The sequence below is a fragment of the Peromyscus californicus genome, unplaced genomic scaffold (assembly GCF_007827085.1).
Source record: "Peromyscus californicus insignis strain IS unplaced genomic scaffold, ASM782708v3 Scaffold_3__1_contigs__length_106647218, whole genome shotgun sequence".
NCBI lineage: Eukaryota > Metazoa > Chordata > Mammalia > Rodentia > Cricetidae > Peromyscus > Peromyscus californicus.
Window position 1 is genome coordinate 76,751,340 of NW_026294551.1, and position 12,093 is coordinate 76,763,432.

A 12,093-nucleotide genomic window follows, 5' to 3' on the forward strand; every position below is an offset into this window, starting at 1 on the left:
GCCATTTCCGGCTCTTTGTGTGACAGCAGCCGCGGCGAAGGGGCCGGGCACGGTGGCCAGGGGAGGAGCCGCCGCGGGCGGAGGGGCGGGGCCGCGGGCGGGGCGCGGCCGGTGGCCGGCGCAAGCGGCGGAGCCGGGCTGAGCATCCTGCGCCCCGGCGCGGGGCCCTGCGGTAGCCTCGGGCCCCTCCCCTGGACCTGCAACCGACCCAGGTAAGGGACCCTTGGAGATGTCGGGGCTGATGCCGGGACCGAAATGCTGCCTAGGCGGAGGATGCGCTCCTGAGGATGCGCGAGGGGCGGGCGCCTCTTCTCCCAGCCCGCTGGGGGCGCTTGGCTTGGCGCCCGAGGCTGCGCGGCCCCGGGTCCCTGGAGGCCCAGCTGCAGGCCCGGCGCTGTCCCTGATCCCTTCCAACGTACCGGGCGCCCTGGGCAGGGAGCGTCTCCCAGGAGGCGCCGGTACAGCGCGGAGCTCCCCGCGGCGGCCCCAGCAGCAGCAGGTGCGTGGCCTGGGCCGGAGCCGCCCACCCCAAGGGGAGACAGGGATAGTCTCGAGGACCAGGGGCACCTGTAGGGGTCACGAGCCAGGCGGGGGCCACATCCCTATGTCCAGGTACCGCAGATCTCTGGCAGGTCCGCGCCTCTGCGGTCGCGGCCACCATCACTCCGCCAAGGCCAGCGAGAGCCTCCTGGGCCCGCCTGCTAGGCAATGGGATACTGGGCACCCCAGGTGAACCGGAGCCGGGCGGAGCCGGGGCCGCAGCGGCGCGGTTTGAGAGAGGAGGACTCTGATGAGCCAGGAGGCATGGCTGACCTGCTTCGAAGGTTTCTGGCCTATGCTAGCACCTCTCTCCCCAGCTGGCTGTGGGGGAGGGAGGAGGGAGGGTGACAGAATCCTGGGGGACAAGGTTTCCTTCATATGTAGCTACCCACCTGACTGTTGTGGGAGATGGCTATGTCACCCCCAGGGAGGTAAACCCTCCTGTGTGCACAGGAAGGGAAGGAGTAGCCTGTGCTTCAGAGTGGGGGCAGGGAGCATAGTCCAAACGAATGATGGTTTTCTACCGCGACTAGCCAGATGCTTCCCAGCCCAGGGAACCTGACTTTGAACTTGGCTTGCCCAGTTTCTTAGTGCCCACAGTCCCACGGTTGGGCAGGAAGACTTGGGGGGCAGACTGCAGACAGGGTTCCAAGTCAAGAATCTCTTGGCTCCGAAACTACCATTTCTACCTCTTGCCCCCTCCCCTTAGGGCAAGAAGTGACCATCCTTACTCTTGGGCACAGGCCCTGCTAGAATCCATGCCTAGCACTCAATGCACCACCCCCTTGTTGGAGGACGAAAATATAGATTCATAGCTATAGTCAGGATTGTAAAGTCCTCGAAGGTAGTTGTGCCCCCCCCCACCATGCCCCCTCTGGGGCCTTCCCCCCAACTCCATGCAGTGATGTGTGTGTCCCTTCTCTCCTGTCAAACTTGCTTGAGAGAGGAGCCAGTGAGTGGTGTTTATCTTGAGGAGCTGAATACAAAAGGGTTTCCCATTGGATGCAGAGCAGGTACCTCAGAAGTCATGGGATCAGAAAGGACGCTGAGGATAGGAGACATTTTAATAGGATACAGAGCTGAAGTCAAAATATTTGGTATCGCTAATGGTTGACTTTGAGATGGAAGCTAGATGTGGGAGTGATAGTGTCACCAGAATGACAGTATCTAGCAGATGTCAGCTTCATTTTCAGTCAGGGTTGCTTTGGCCTGGTGGGCAGGAATGCTGAGAGAGAGAGAGAGAGAAAGAGAGAGAGAGAGAGAGAGAGAGAGAGAGAGAGAGAGAGAGAGAGAGAGAGAGAGAGAGAGAGCGCTTGTGAGCAATAGGTCAGGGGTTACTGTCACCAGAAGGCTTTTGTTGATCACCAGTCTCCACTCGTGGGGTGTGAAATTTTCCCATAGAGAGTTCCTCACTGACGCTAGCTGCCATCTGCCCCCGACAGTTACAAAGCCACAAACAGCATGCTACCGGCATACAAAGCCAGTGCCTCTGGGTACTTCTGCTTGCTGAGCCCCAGGCCAGTGGCATTAGCTCACTAAGCTTCTTTATTATATTTCCTGGCCAGATCTGACTGGTTGTATAGGAACCCAAGACTGCCTTGTTCACTCTGTGGTGGAAAATGGAAAGGATAAGCATGATTTAGGCATTAGGCCAAGGGTGGGGGTATACAGCTGTCTAGGTTTGGAGACTTTTGCTCAAATCAGATCACGTGGAGCAGCAATTTAACAGCGAGTAGAGGGCTCCGGTAACAGAACACGTACCCTCTGATTATTGTGCCCCTTCTGTGTTCGGTGGGCCTCTGAGGCTGTCATTGACCTGAAAGCTAAATTAGGTACTGAATAGGCAACAGGCTAATTAGCATTGGGAGCAGTGTTGCTGGAAAACAGTATAGGGCCCCTGTCCTCACATCTCAGCCTCAGCCTCCGTGCTCAAAGGGGCTTCTTTGGGCCACTGTTAGCCCCAGGGTTCCACCAAGAGCTTCACAAAATGGCCTTTTTGTAGCCTCCATGTGGCCACCATAACAATAAGTCTATTTCTTTACTGGCAAGTATTAATTATTCACTTAGAGTTGACGAAACCAGACGTCAGTCACCTCATTGGAGCCTTTGTGAAAGGCCTTGGGTCTTGTCAAGTTGAGAAGCAGAGCCATATCTAGGGTCCAGCGGATGGCCTTGCATTTTGTAGCTGGAGGTGGTTAGTGGAAAGGGGAGGCGGGCGGCAGTATGTGCCTTGCAGGCTGTGAATGGGAGGCCAGCTGTGGTGGGAGAGGGGCTGGTACATCTTTGGATGTTCTTATCAAACAAAGGATGCATGAAAGCACTGAACAAAATGTGTGGTACACAAGCACTCTCCTATTTATATCTTTATCATTGTGATACATTATTTACAAGATCACTGAGAATCTGGTTCATGTGCACAGTGAACTCCCAGCCCCCTCTAAGTCTCCACCTCTGAGGCTTACCTGAATCTGGCCTTTTCCAAGAGGAGTTGGTCTGCCAGATCAATTGCGGTGTGTGCCAACGACGTTGAAAAGGCATGTGATCAGACAAGGTGTTGGCCAGGGCTTCACCTGGCAGCCGCTGAAAGTGAATGTGGTAGAACTTGAGTAGACAGGAGGAAGGGGGTGGGAGTGAGTGAGCAGAGGTAATTCTCACATTTCAGCACACAGAGTCCGAGAAGAACGTCTTCCTCTGTGTGTATTCAGCATTCTGCAGCCAAACCAAAGTGTCAAGGGCAAGCTTGGCTTTACTGCTGGGACAGACAGAGCAGCGCAGTGGACTTGGGACGGGGGATTTCTCCTTGGCTTCCTGTGTACCTTTAACATGGCCACTGCCTTTTCTGACTTCAACAGTTGAGCAATGGAAAGCAGTCTGCTCACCCTGTTACCTGTCTGTCACCACCAAAGCCCCAGGATGAGATAATGTCTCTGAACCCCCAGCTGGAGAAGAAGTCATGGAAAGAGGAAGGGAAAGAGGCTCCGGAGCATGGCTCTTTTGGATGGGTGCCTCCGTTCCTAAAGGGACTATTTATTAAGTGTATTTTGAGTGTCTATTTTAAGAGTTGAGTCTGTGGCTTCTCCGTACCATGGAGCCAAAAGGCTCTGGTTGAAAGGCACTTTGTGGTCCACAGCTTCTATAATGCCCTTATCTGTATAGGGACACTTCAGGATTCACCCAGTGTGGGGGGATGGCCCCCAGGATGCAAAAATTTGGACAGTAGCTTTGTAGCTATGGCCATTGTACTAAAGACTCTGTGTGTGTGTGTGTTTGTGTGTGTGTGTGTGTGTGTGTGTGTGTGTGTGTGTGTGTGTGTGTCTCAAAAGACATTCACTTATGCCATGCTTCTTGGGCCCTGGTGACGGAGATGTGAACTGAGTGCACTCTTGAGAAAAATGGTGGGAGAGGACAGAGCAGAATTGCAGGGCTCATTCTGCCCGGGTGGCATTTTGAAAGCCTTGTGTCATCTCAGAAGAAGTGTGATGGCAGGATAAAGCAAATAGAACCTGCCAGAGGAAGAGACCCAGTGATGACCTCATTCATGGGGCCTTCTGATTGGGTGCTGGCCTCAGTGGCCAGTCTTCTCAGAGGAGAGGTTCTCGGATGTCAGTCTCTAGGTGGGATGGAGGGAGTTTTGTATAGTTTTTCAAGTGTGTTTACTTTTCTTGTTGCTGCCACAAAATACCTGACAAAAGGCACTTAAGGAAGAAAGGACTTCTTTTGGCTCACAGTTTAAAGGGGCACGGTCCATCATGGCCACAGGAGCGTGAAGCAGCTGATCACCTTGCATCCCCAGTCAGGAAGTAGAGAGAGATGAATGCTGGTGCTCAGCTTATTTTTTTCCTATTAATTATTATGATTGTTGCTATTCTTCCTTTTTTAGTGATTCTGTGATGGCAGCCCATGGGATGGTGCCACTCTCTCAACACTGAGGGTCGACTTTCCAGTTTGAATCTTCTCACGTTGACAGTGACGATGAACTCTGACAGGATGTGAGGCTTTCCCCAGACAGTAAAGGTGGTGGGACAATTAGGAGACTTTGGGAGACTCCCTTAGTTTGGACCAGTTTCTTCTGAGAGAATTAACAAGCAGGGGCTGACCGAGAGAATTGCCCAGCTTTCCCCGAATGCCCCTGAGATCAAGGAACATGCAGGGCAGACCCTCATCACTGAGAGTCATTATCTCAGTACTGAGGGATACTGAGAACTTTTTTCAGTTTGTGCTTTTAAAATGCAATGCTTTAGGATTGGTTTCAACAAAGGGTGAATAGTGAAGTAAGAATTGAAATCTAAAACTCTCCCCTCAACCTCCAATGCTGTCACAGCTCCACGTGGGGAAAGAGATATGGTGACATTTCTTAGACTGGGCAATAGGGACATAGGATGGAAGGATTATCTACAGAAGTTTTCTTAGATTCTCGATGAGTAAGGCTTCTGTAGATAGGCCGCCTTAAGGGACCATAGTATATTTTGAATTTCCTTTTCTTTTTTTTTAAGCAGAGGACATGAATTTGGGTCATTGGCTCATGCAGACAACAAATCATTCAACATTAATGAAATATGCAGTGCCTAGTGCCCTTCCCTCTGTGCTAGTTCAAGGCATCAAATCCCGAAAGGAGGTCTATTCCTGGCGTCAGTGGTAACCTGAAGAATTTGTAGTAGGGTGAAGCAGTTTGTGATGGGAGAGGAGATGGTGAGTTCTAGCCATGAGTTCTGTGGGAATATGGAAGAAGGACGGCTGCTGTGAAGGAGGCTGGCCTGGTTATTGTTGCTTTATTAAACTGGCTATGTAAGCCCATTCTCATACTTCTAGCATGTTTCCCCCCTACTCCCCATCACCTTTCTCCTCCCCTTATCCACATTAGTCCCCTCTGTTCCTCTAGACACTTTTCCTTCTGCTCTCATGCCTGTCTGTCCGTATGAGATTTTATTCATCTGTATAAAATCTAGGACTCATAAATGAGAGAAGACGTGTGATATTTGTCTTTTCTGAGACTAGCTTAATTCTCTTATTATCTTGAGTTCCACTTGCTTCCATTTTTCTACACATGACATGATTTCATTTTTATGGCTTAAAAAACTATTTCATTGCATACATAAGTCATATCTTCCTTATGCATTCAGAATAGGTTGATCTAGACTTGGGCCTCGACACAGGGTGGGATTTGAGAAGAGGAGAGAACAAGCCACAAAGCTGTGGCAGTAGTTTGAGCAAAGGCACACAGCCAGGGTGTCCTTGAACAGACTGATGACACTGTACACTCTGGCCACCCTGGGCAGATGGTCCAAGCTGCGGAAGTGTGGCTTTAAGAATGGTCCTTCTATGGAGATAAATGTCCCAGCTAGCATCAGAATCATTTGCCTACGGGTTGGAAAGGCCCAAGGACAGAAGATCAAGTACAGTGATTCTTAACTGGTTGCTTGGGGTTTTCTAGTTTCTTTCCTTCTTTTGTGAAGTACATGTGGTGTACAGTAGTCACATGATCAATATCTCACATTGCTTCATCACCATACTCCACAGAAAGGACAAACGTGTTGTCCGTGTTGTGATGGGGGCACTCTGAAACCTCTCCTCATGCATAATAAAATGTAGCTTGTGAGCAGACCTCAGTGCTTTAGCTGTGAATTGCCACAACCTCTGCAAAACAGATTCTGACATCGTGGTTGAGACTACTAGCACACTGGCCTCCATGTTTTCTTGTGTGTGTGTAGTCACACAAGCATGTGTGCGTGTATGCATAAGGAGGCCAGAACAACTATGTAACCGGGGATGTCGTGCCTCTGGATGTTGTCCACTTTGTTTTGATACTATTATTATTGTTATTATTATTATTATTTAGAGACAGGGTTTCCCATGGGCCTGGAGCTCACCAATTAGGCTCAGCTGGTTGACTCAGTTGACTAGTGAACCCCAAGGACCCACCTGTTTCCCACATCCCCAGCACTAGTGTTGGAAGCAAGCACCAACAGGCCCAGCTTTTATTTTTTAAAATGTGGGTCCTGGAGACCCAACTCCATTCTGAATGCCTGCATAGTAGGCACTTTACCTGGTGAGCTGCCCTCCCAGAACTCAGTCTCCATATTTCATGGAGAAGGTGGTCCTTGTAGAGTAAGCGAACCTGATTCGGGAGCCTAAGTCAGTCTCAGATGGAGCCATGTTGAGGTTGCAGGTCCACAGCGAAGAAGGCATCCTCCAACCTAGAGACCTACCCTGAAAGAATCCCCAGTCAACCAATACCACGTGGTCCTTGACCCTGAAAGTCCCTCAGCAGGTTTCCTCAGCAGATGGCTCCTTTAGCAGGAGCTTCTGAAAGCCTGCTCCCCTCCCCACATACAAGTCTCATTGGGGTTCCTCATGTGGCAGTTCGCTGTAATCCCTAGCGGGGGCAAAATCAACTGAGCACCATGGAGAGATGACTCCCGCCTCCGTAAAGGACTGGGGACTGTGGCCCTGAGCTTGTGGCGTTTGCTTATTTTTGCTTGTCACCAAAAAGCCTTCCTCAGGCCACTAACACCGGAAGCAGCTGAGACAAAGTGACCAATAAAATGGCAAGTCCCTTTGCCCTAGCAAGGCCCTTTTCTCCAATGCCTTGTAGAAAAACAAGAAGGGGAGATTGGCTTTCTGCAGATGTTCAAGTGGAGGCTGACTTGGGCTTCTTTGTTCCACCCTCCGCTCCCCTGGGAACAGAGACGCTGCAGATGTGACAGGGCTCTGGTCCCAGGGGATAGGCAGTGAGGCCCTGCCTAGCCAGCCAGTGGTGTGTTCTGGCCAGGTGTCTGCACTGCTAGCAAGGAGGTCTGTGGGTTGTCTTTCAGAGTAAAATTTAATTCTGTTCAAAGCGATATGTGGACACGCTTTTGAAAAATAAAGTATTGAAAGACTTGTAGTCCGGGACAACCGTGCAGAGCGGGGCATCCCCCGGGGGCTATTTCTTTGAGTAGCAACATCCAGTCTCTAACGTTGTGTTCACACTCTGGGCTTCTCTCTTTTGGAGATTCACTTTCTCATATCACATCCTGTCCTCCCACCCCCACTTCCCAATCTGCTAAGACCTCTGTTTTAACCAAATCACATGTAAAGCATCTCTATCATTAAGGTGTGCCATTGATGAGAGCAGGAGGGCCAAGTGATGTTACATTTCTTTTCTTACCTGGTGTTTTGTTTCATTGGAATATCAGAAGGTTTTTTTGTTGTTGTTGTTCTTAATGTCAAGTTAAATGTCAGATGCTGCGTCAGACCCTGCCTTCCCGGATTGCTGTGTTAGTCCCTAACCAGCCACATCACTGCATGCAAGAGCCGTGTCTGGGCCCCAGTTTCTGCATCCCTGGGAAGGGAACTCTGTTGGATCACTACTCCTTTTTCTTTTTTGTTTATTTTGAACTTCAAAACCTATCAGCCCCCTGCCCCAGCAGTTTCCTATCGTCCGAGGAGTCTCTTCTCCAGAGTGGAGCCAATGCAGAAGAGATGAGAACAGTAGGGCAGTGGCTGTAGTGGTGCCTACCCACCATTCCAACACCATGGAGGCCAATGCCAGAGAACTGCCGTGAGCTCCAGGCCAGCTTGGGCTCGTAGTGAGACTCTCTCGAACAGACAATCGGCTAGGCAGGGGAGAGGCTCACAGTCAGTTTAGGGGCTGCGCCATAGGACAGGGTGGAGATGTCTGTTCCTCTGTGTATCCCTCCCACTGTCTCCTGCTCCATCTCTGGCTCGCTCTGTACCCCACTTGTTTATGTTATACCCATCGGTTCCTAAAAATACTGAATTTGGGGGTGGGTGCCTTAACTTTGTTAAGACATAGTTGGGGTGCTTGACAGTTCACCATTTAAACCATGTAGTTCTGTAATTTGTAGTAACTCACACGCCTGTGCAACCACAATCTCAGATCATTTTAGAATGTATCTGGCATCCCCCCAAAGAGACCTCATGCTGTTAAGTAGTACCACTGGTGCCCTCCAAACCCACATCCAGCTCTAGGCAACCACAAGTCCGTGTTGTGTCTCCATAGATCTTCTAGATACACAGTGTAAACAGAATCATGAAGTCTGGAGCCTTTTGTTTCCAGCATAATGTTTTCAAGGCTCTTGAGTGTATTCAGGGTCAAACCATGTATCTGGCTGAATAAATATCATATACAGTGGTACTGATTTTATCTCTCAGTCCGTTGATGGGCATTTGGCGTGCTTATACTTCTGAACTGTTATGTGCAGTGTTTCTACACATTTACAAGGCTCCTAGTTTTATTATATTTTATATATTTATTATTTATTTATGAGCTCTATGTCTGTGTGTACCATAGCAAGTGTGTGGAGGTCAGAGAACATCCAGCAGGAACCAGTTTTCTCTTTCTACCATGTGGGTCTCAGAGCTTGAACTCCGGTCACCAGGCTTGGCAGCAGACACCTTTACCTGTTCAGCCATTTCACGGGTCCCTCACAACTTCCTTCTTCTTCTTCTTTTTTTTTTTCTTTCACTTTCCTTTCTAATCTGGGTTCTTTTACTTAATTTTCATCTGTAGCTAGAATCTCTAGTATGGCACTGACGAGAAAAGGTAAGAGCAGGTGGTCTGTCTTGGTCCTGGGGGAAAAGTGCTCCATTTTTCCCCATTAAATCCGATATTGGCTAGCTTTTTTCCCCCATCATTGCTCTTTATCAGGTTGAGTATGTTTTTCTGTGTGACTTGGGATTTTTTTGTATTTGTTTGGTTTCTTTCCTCCTTTCTTTCTTTAGTTCTTTTATCAGAAGAAGGTGTGTTTTTTTTCTCCACCCATGGACAAAGCCCAGTTGAGTTGTAGCTGTGTTGTTAGTGGAGACGCTGGGTGTACACTGGACACATGCCTCGTCTCGGGGACCTAGTTACAGAGCAGGGGAGAGAACACAGCAAATGGCTTCGGAAGCTGTCGTACACAGTACAAGGAAGGAGCATGCAGGTTCAGTGAGGCCCAAAGGAAATGGTGCTCGGATGCGGATTCTCACAGACAAGACGACGTCATTCCCTTCCATCTCTCCCAGTGCCAGAATCATCCTGACAGTGTATGGGTTTCCAACCTGTGTACCACAGTACTGGTGATGCTTCTGTGTTGTGCTGTGTGGAGTTCTTGGCCCTGCACTTAATTGCCCAAGTTCCTAGACCTGGGTGGCCCTCTTCCTGTCTTGTAGTGTTCTCTTTCAGTGTGTGTCTTAGGCTTTGCTGCTCCCTCAGCCTATGGACAGCTCCAAGGCTATGACTTTATTCTACAGACGGGTGTCAATGCCAGCTTCTTAGACTGTGGGTCACAACCCCATAATGGGTCAAGTAACAGATCTGGCCACCTGAACAGGCTGCAGCCAGGACAAAACCCAAAATCACACATAATGAGTCAGAGGTGTTTCTGGGAGCACCCATGGGGCTTGCAATGTGCGACTCCACTGCAGCCTTGGTTATGGACACACATGCACTTCGCATATCACATGTCATCCCAACACACAACACTGGTAAACTGCCTGAACCGTCTTGGCCCACATTTGGCATTACTATGTATTATAAATTGCAGTGATTTTAAAAATATATTTATTTTTATTTTACATAAATGGGTGTTTTGCTCAAGTGTATGTCTGTGTACTACATGCACACAATATCCACAGAAGCCAGAAGAGGGTGTCAGATCCCATGGAGTTACAGACAGTTGTGAGCTTCCATAGTGGGTGCTGGGAATTGAACCCTGGTCCTCTCGAAGAACAGCCAGTGCTCTTAACCACTGAGCCATCTCTCCAGCTCCAGTTGCAGTGAATTTGCTTTGCAGAGTTTCCTGCTTTTATAGAAGCAGCATGGTTTAATTACAGAAAACAAAACCTCTTCACATTTCCCTGCTGTCATTCCTCAGCATATAACAAGTTAACATGTCATCGGATTGCATTGTACTAGAACATTCGATTTTTAAAATTGCTGCCTGAGTTGCAGAGTTTAAAAACAGATTGGTAAATGAATTTTGATTTGGGCTTAGGACAGAACTTGCAACAGTTTCCAAAATGGCTCTAAATATGCTTTTGGTTGTTGTTAGTTTGTTTTGTTTTGATTTTGTTGTTTTGTAGTAGCTATTTGTGAAGTGGTGTCCTCAGGATTGGCAATTGGGAGAGTCAGACTGTGGATAAACTGGAAAACATTGACGATATCCTGCAGTGAGAAATATTTGACTAAAATTTAACTCCTTCTGTGAAAATAAATAAGTACATGGTCCAGGGAGGTGGCTCGGTGGTGAAGGGCTTGCAGTGAGGCAGAAGAAGCAGATTTTGGATCCCTGGAACCTGTGTAGAATGCCAGGTGGGCATGGAAGCCTGGAGACAGGGGCTCCTTCGAGCAAGCTGGCTAGCACGAGTAGCCAAGCCTGTAGATTCTGGATTTGAGAGATGGCACTTCTGTATGTGTGGCGGAGAGTGGTTGTGAAAGATGCAGAGCCAACCTCTGTCCTCCACACGCATGTTGACACACACACATGGGCTAGCATACGTGGGAACCTGCATGTGCATGTGCATGCACACCACACACATTCAGCTCATCAGTAGGCAAATTGCTTTCATCTTTAATAAGTAGTAGCATTATATGTATGTCAAGAAATTGTTTTAAAATTAATTTCCTTATGGTTTATTGCCAGTAAACATTTGATTTGCTTACCCGTTTTATGCGTCTCCATGCCCACAGTTGTGTCAACATTATTTGGGTTGAAGGAGATCATAGGAGAAAAAGTTTTACAATCTCCAATGTAGCTTATCCCCTAAAAGCAGCTCCAAGTGGTTCCTGCAGGGTTGACAGCTGGGAACCCTGACCTTCGTCTGCGTAGACTGCTCCTGCACGACTCTCCATGGCCAGTGCACTCAGCAGAGGTTGCATGGCCCGTCGTGCGGCACTCTGGAATTCCTGTAAGAGAAGCATGAATAATCGCTTTCCTGCTCGGCTGGTTCTGAGGTTTGAAGGGGCTCTGCTTCACAGGGCACCAGTCTCCGTGGAGCTGTACCCTATTGTGGCCATCTTCTGGGCCCACACAGCTTCCTGCCACACTCTGCTATACCCAGGATGGAAAAGCAGGCCGTACCCTTGGGTTTTGTTCACTCAAATGCCACCCTATTTTATCCCAATGGGACCATCTCCCTTTTAATTGTTTTATTATTATTTTAACATATATTCACATCATATTTTCCTTGTATATAAATATATGTGCTTATATATGTATGTCTGTAGCATCTGTTTGTATGTCCTCTAGCTGGGTAGCTGGACAGAGGGGGAAATATTTTCAGTCCTCTAGGTGTTTGTGGATCTTCCAAATGACAGTTTCCTAATCTTTCCAACTTGGGAGAGTTTTGGTCTTGAGGAAGGGAAAAGCAACCAAACTGGGGGTGGGGGTGGGGGGGTGACGATGAACTTAGCATTTTTCAAAAAGGTACAAAAGCCAGCATGGCCTAAGAGAACATGGAACTAGAAAGAAAGATATCCTGTGTACCAGGCCTCTGCCAATCACTAACACGAATGAAAGCATTTATTTCTTAGTAACGATGACCTCCTGAGAAAACCATTAGATAGGAGCT

The 12,093-nt window shown here is 48.7% G+C and overlaps 1 protein-coding gene across 4 annotated transcripts in view; it reads left to right on the top strand.

Moving 5' to 3' along the window:
* The window catches only part of Cyfip2 (cytoplasmic FMR1 interacting protein 2), a 121,533-nt gene that overhangs the window by 325 nt on the left and 109,115 nt on the right, over positions 1-12,093 (top strand). For 2 of the 4 annotated variants that reach the window (XM_052758353.1, XM_052758356.1), the window contains exon 1: positions 89-212. The exons of 1 other annotated variant lie outside the window; for it this stretch is intronic. The gene's annotated coding sequence lies outside the window, so the exon portion shown is untranslated. Of the gene's footprint in view, positions 1-88; positions 213-346; positions 500-12,093 lie in introns of those variants that run through there. One more of the 4 variants, XM_052758354.1, reaches the window with a different exon arrangement.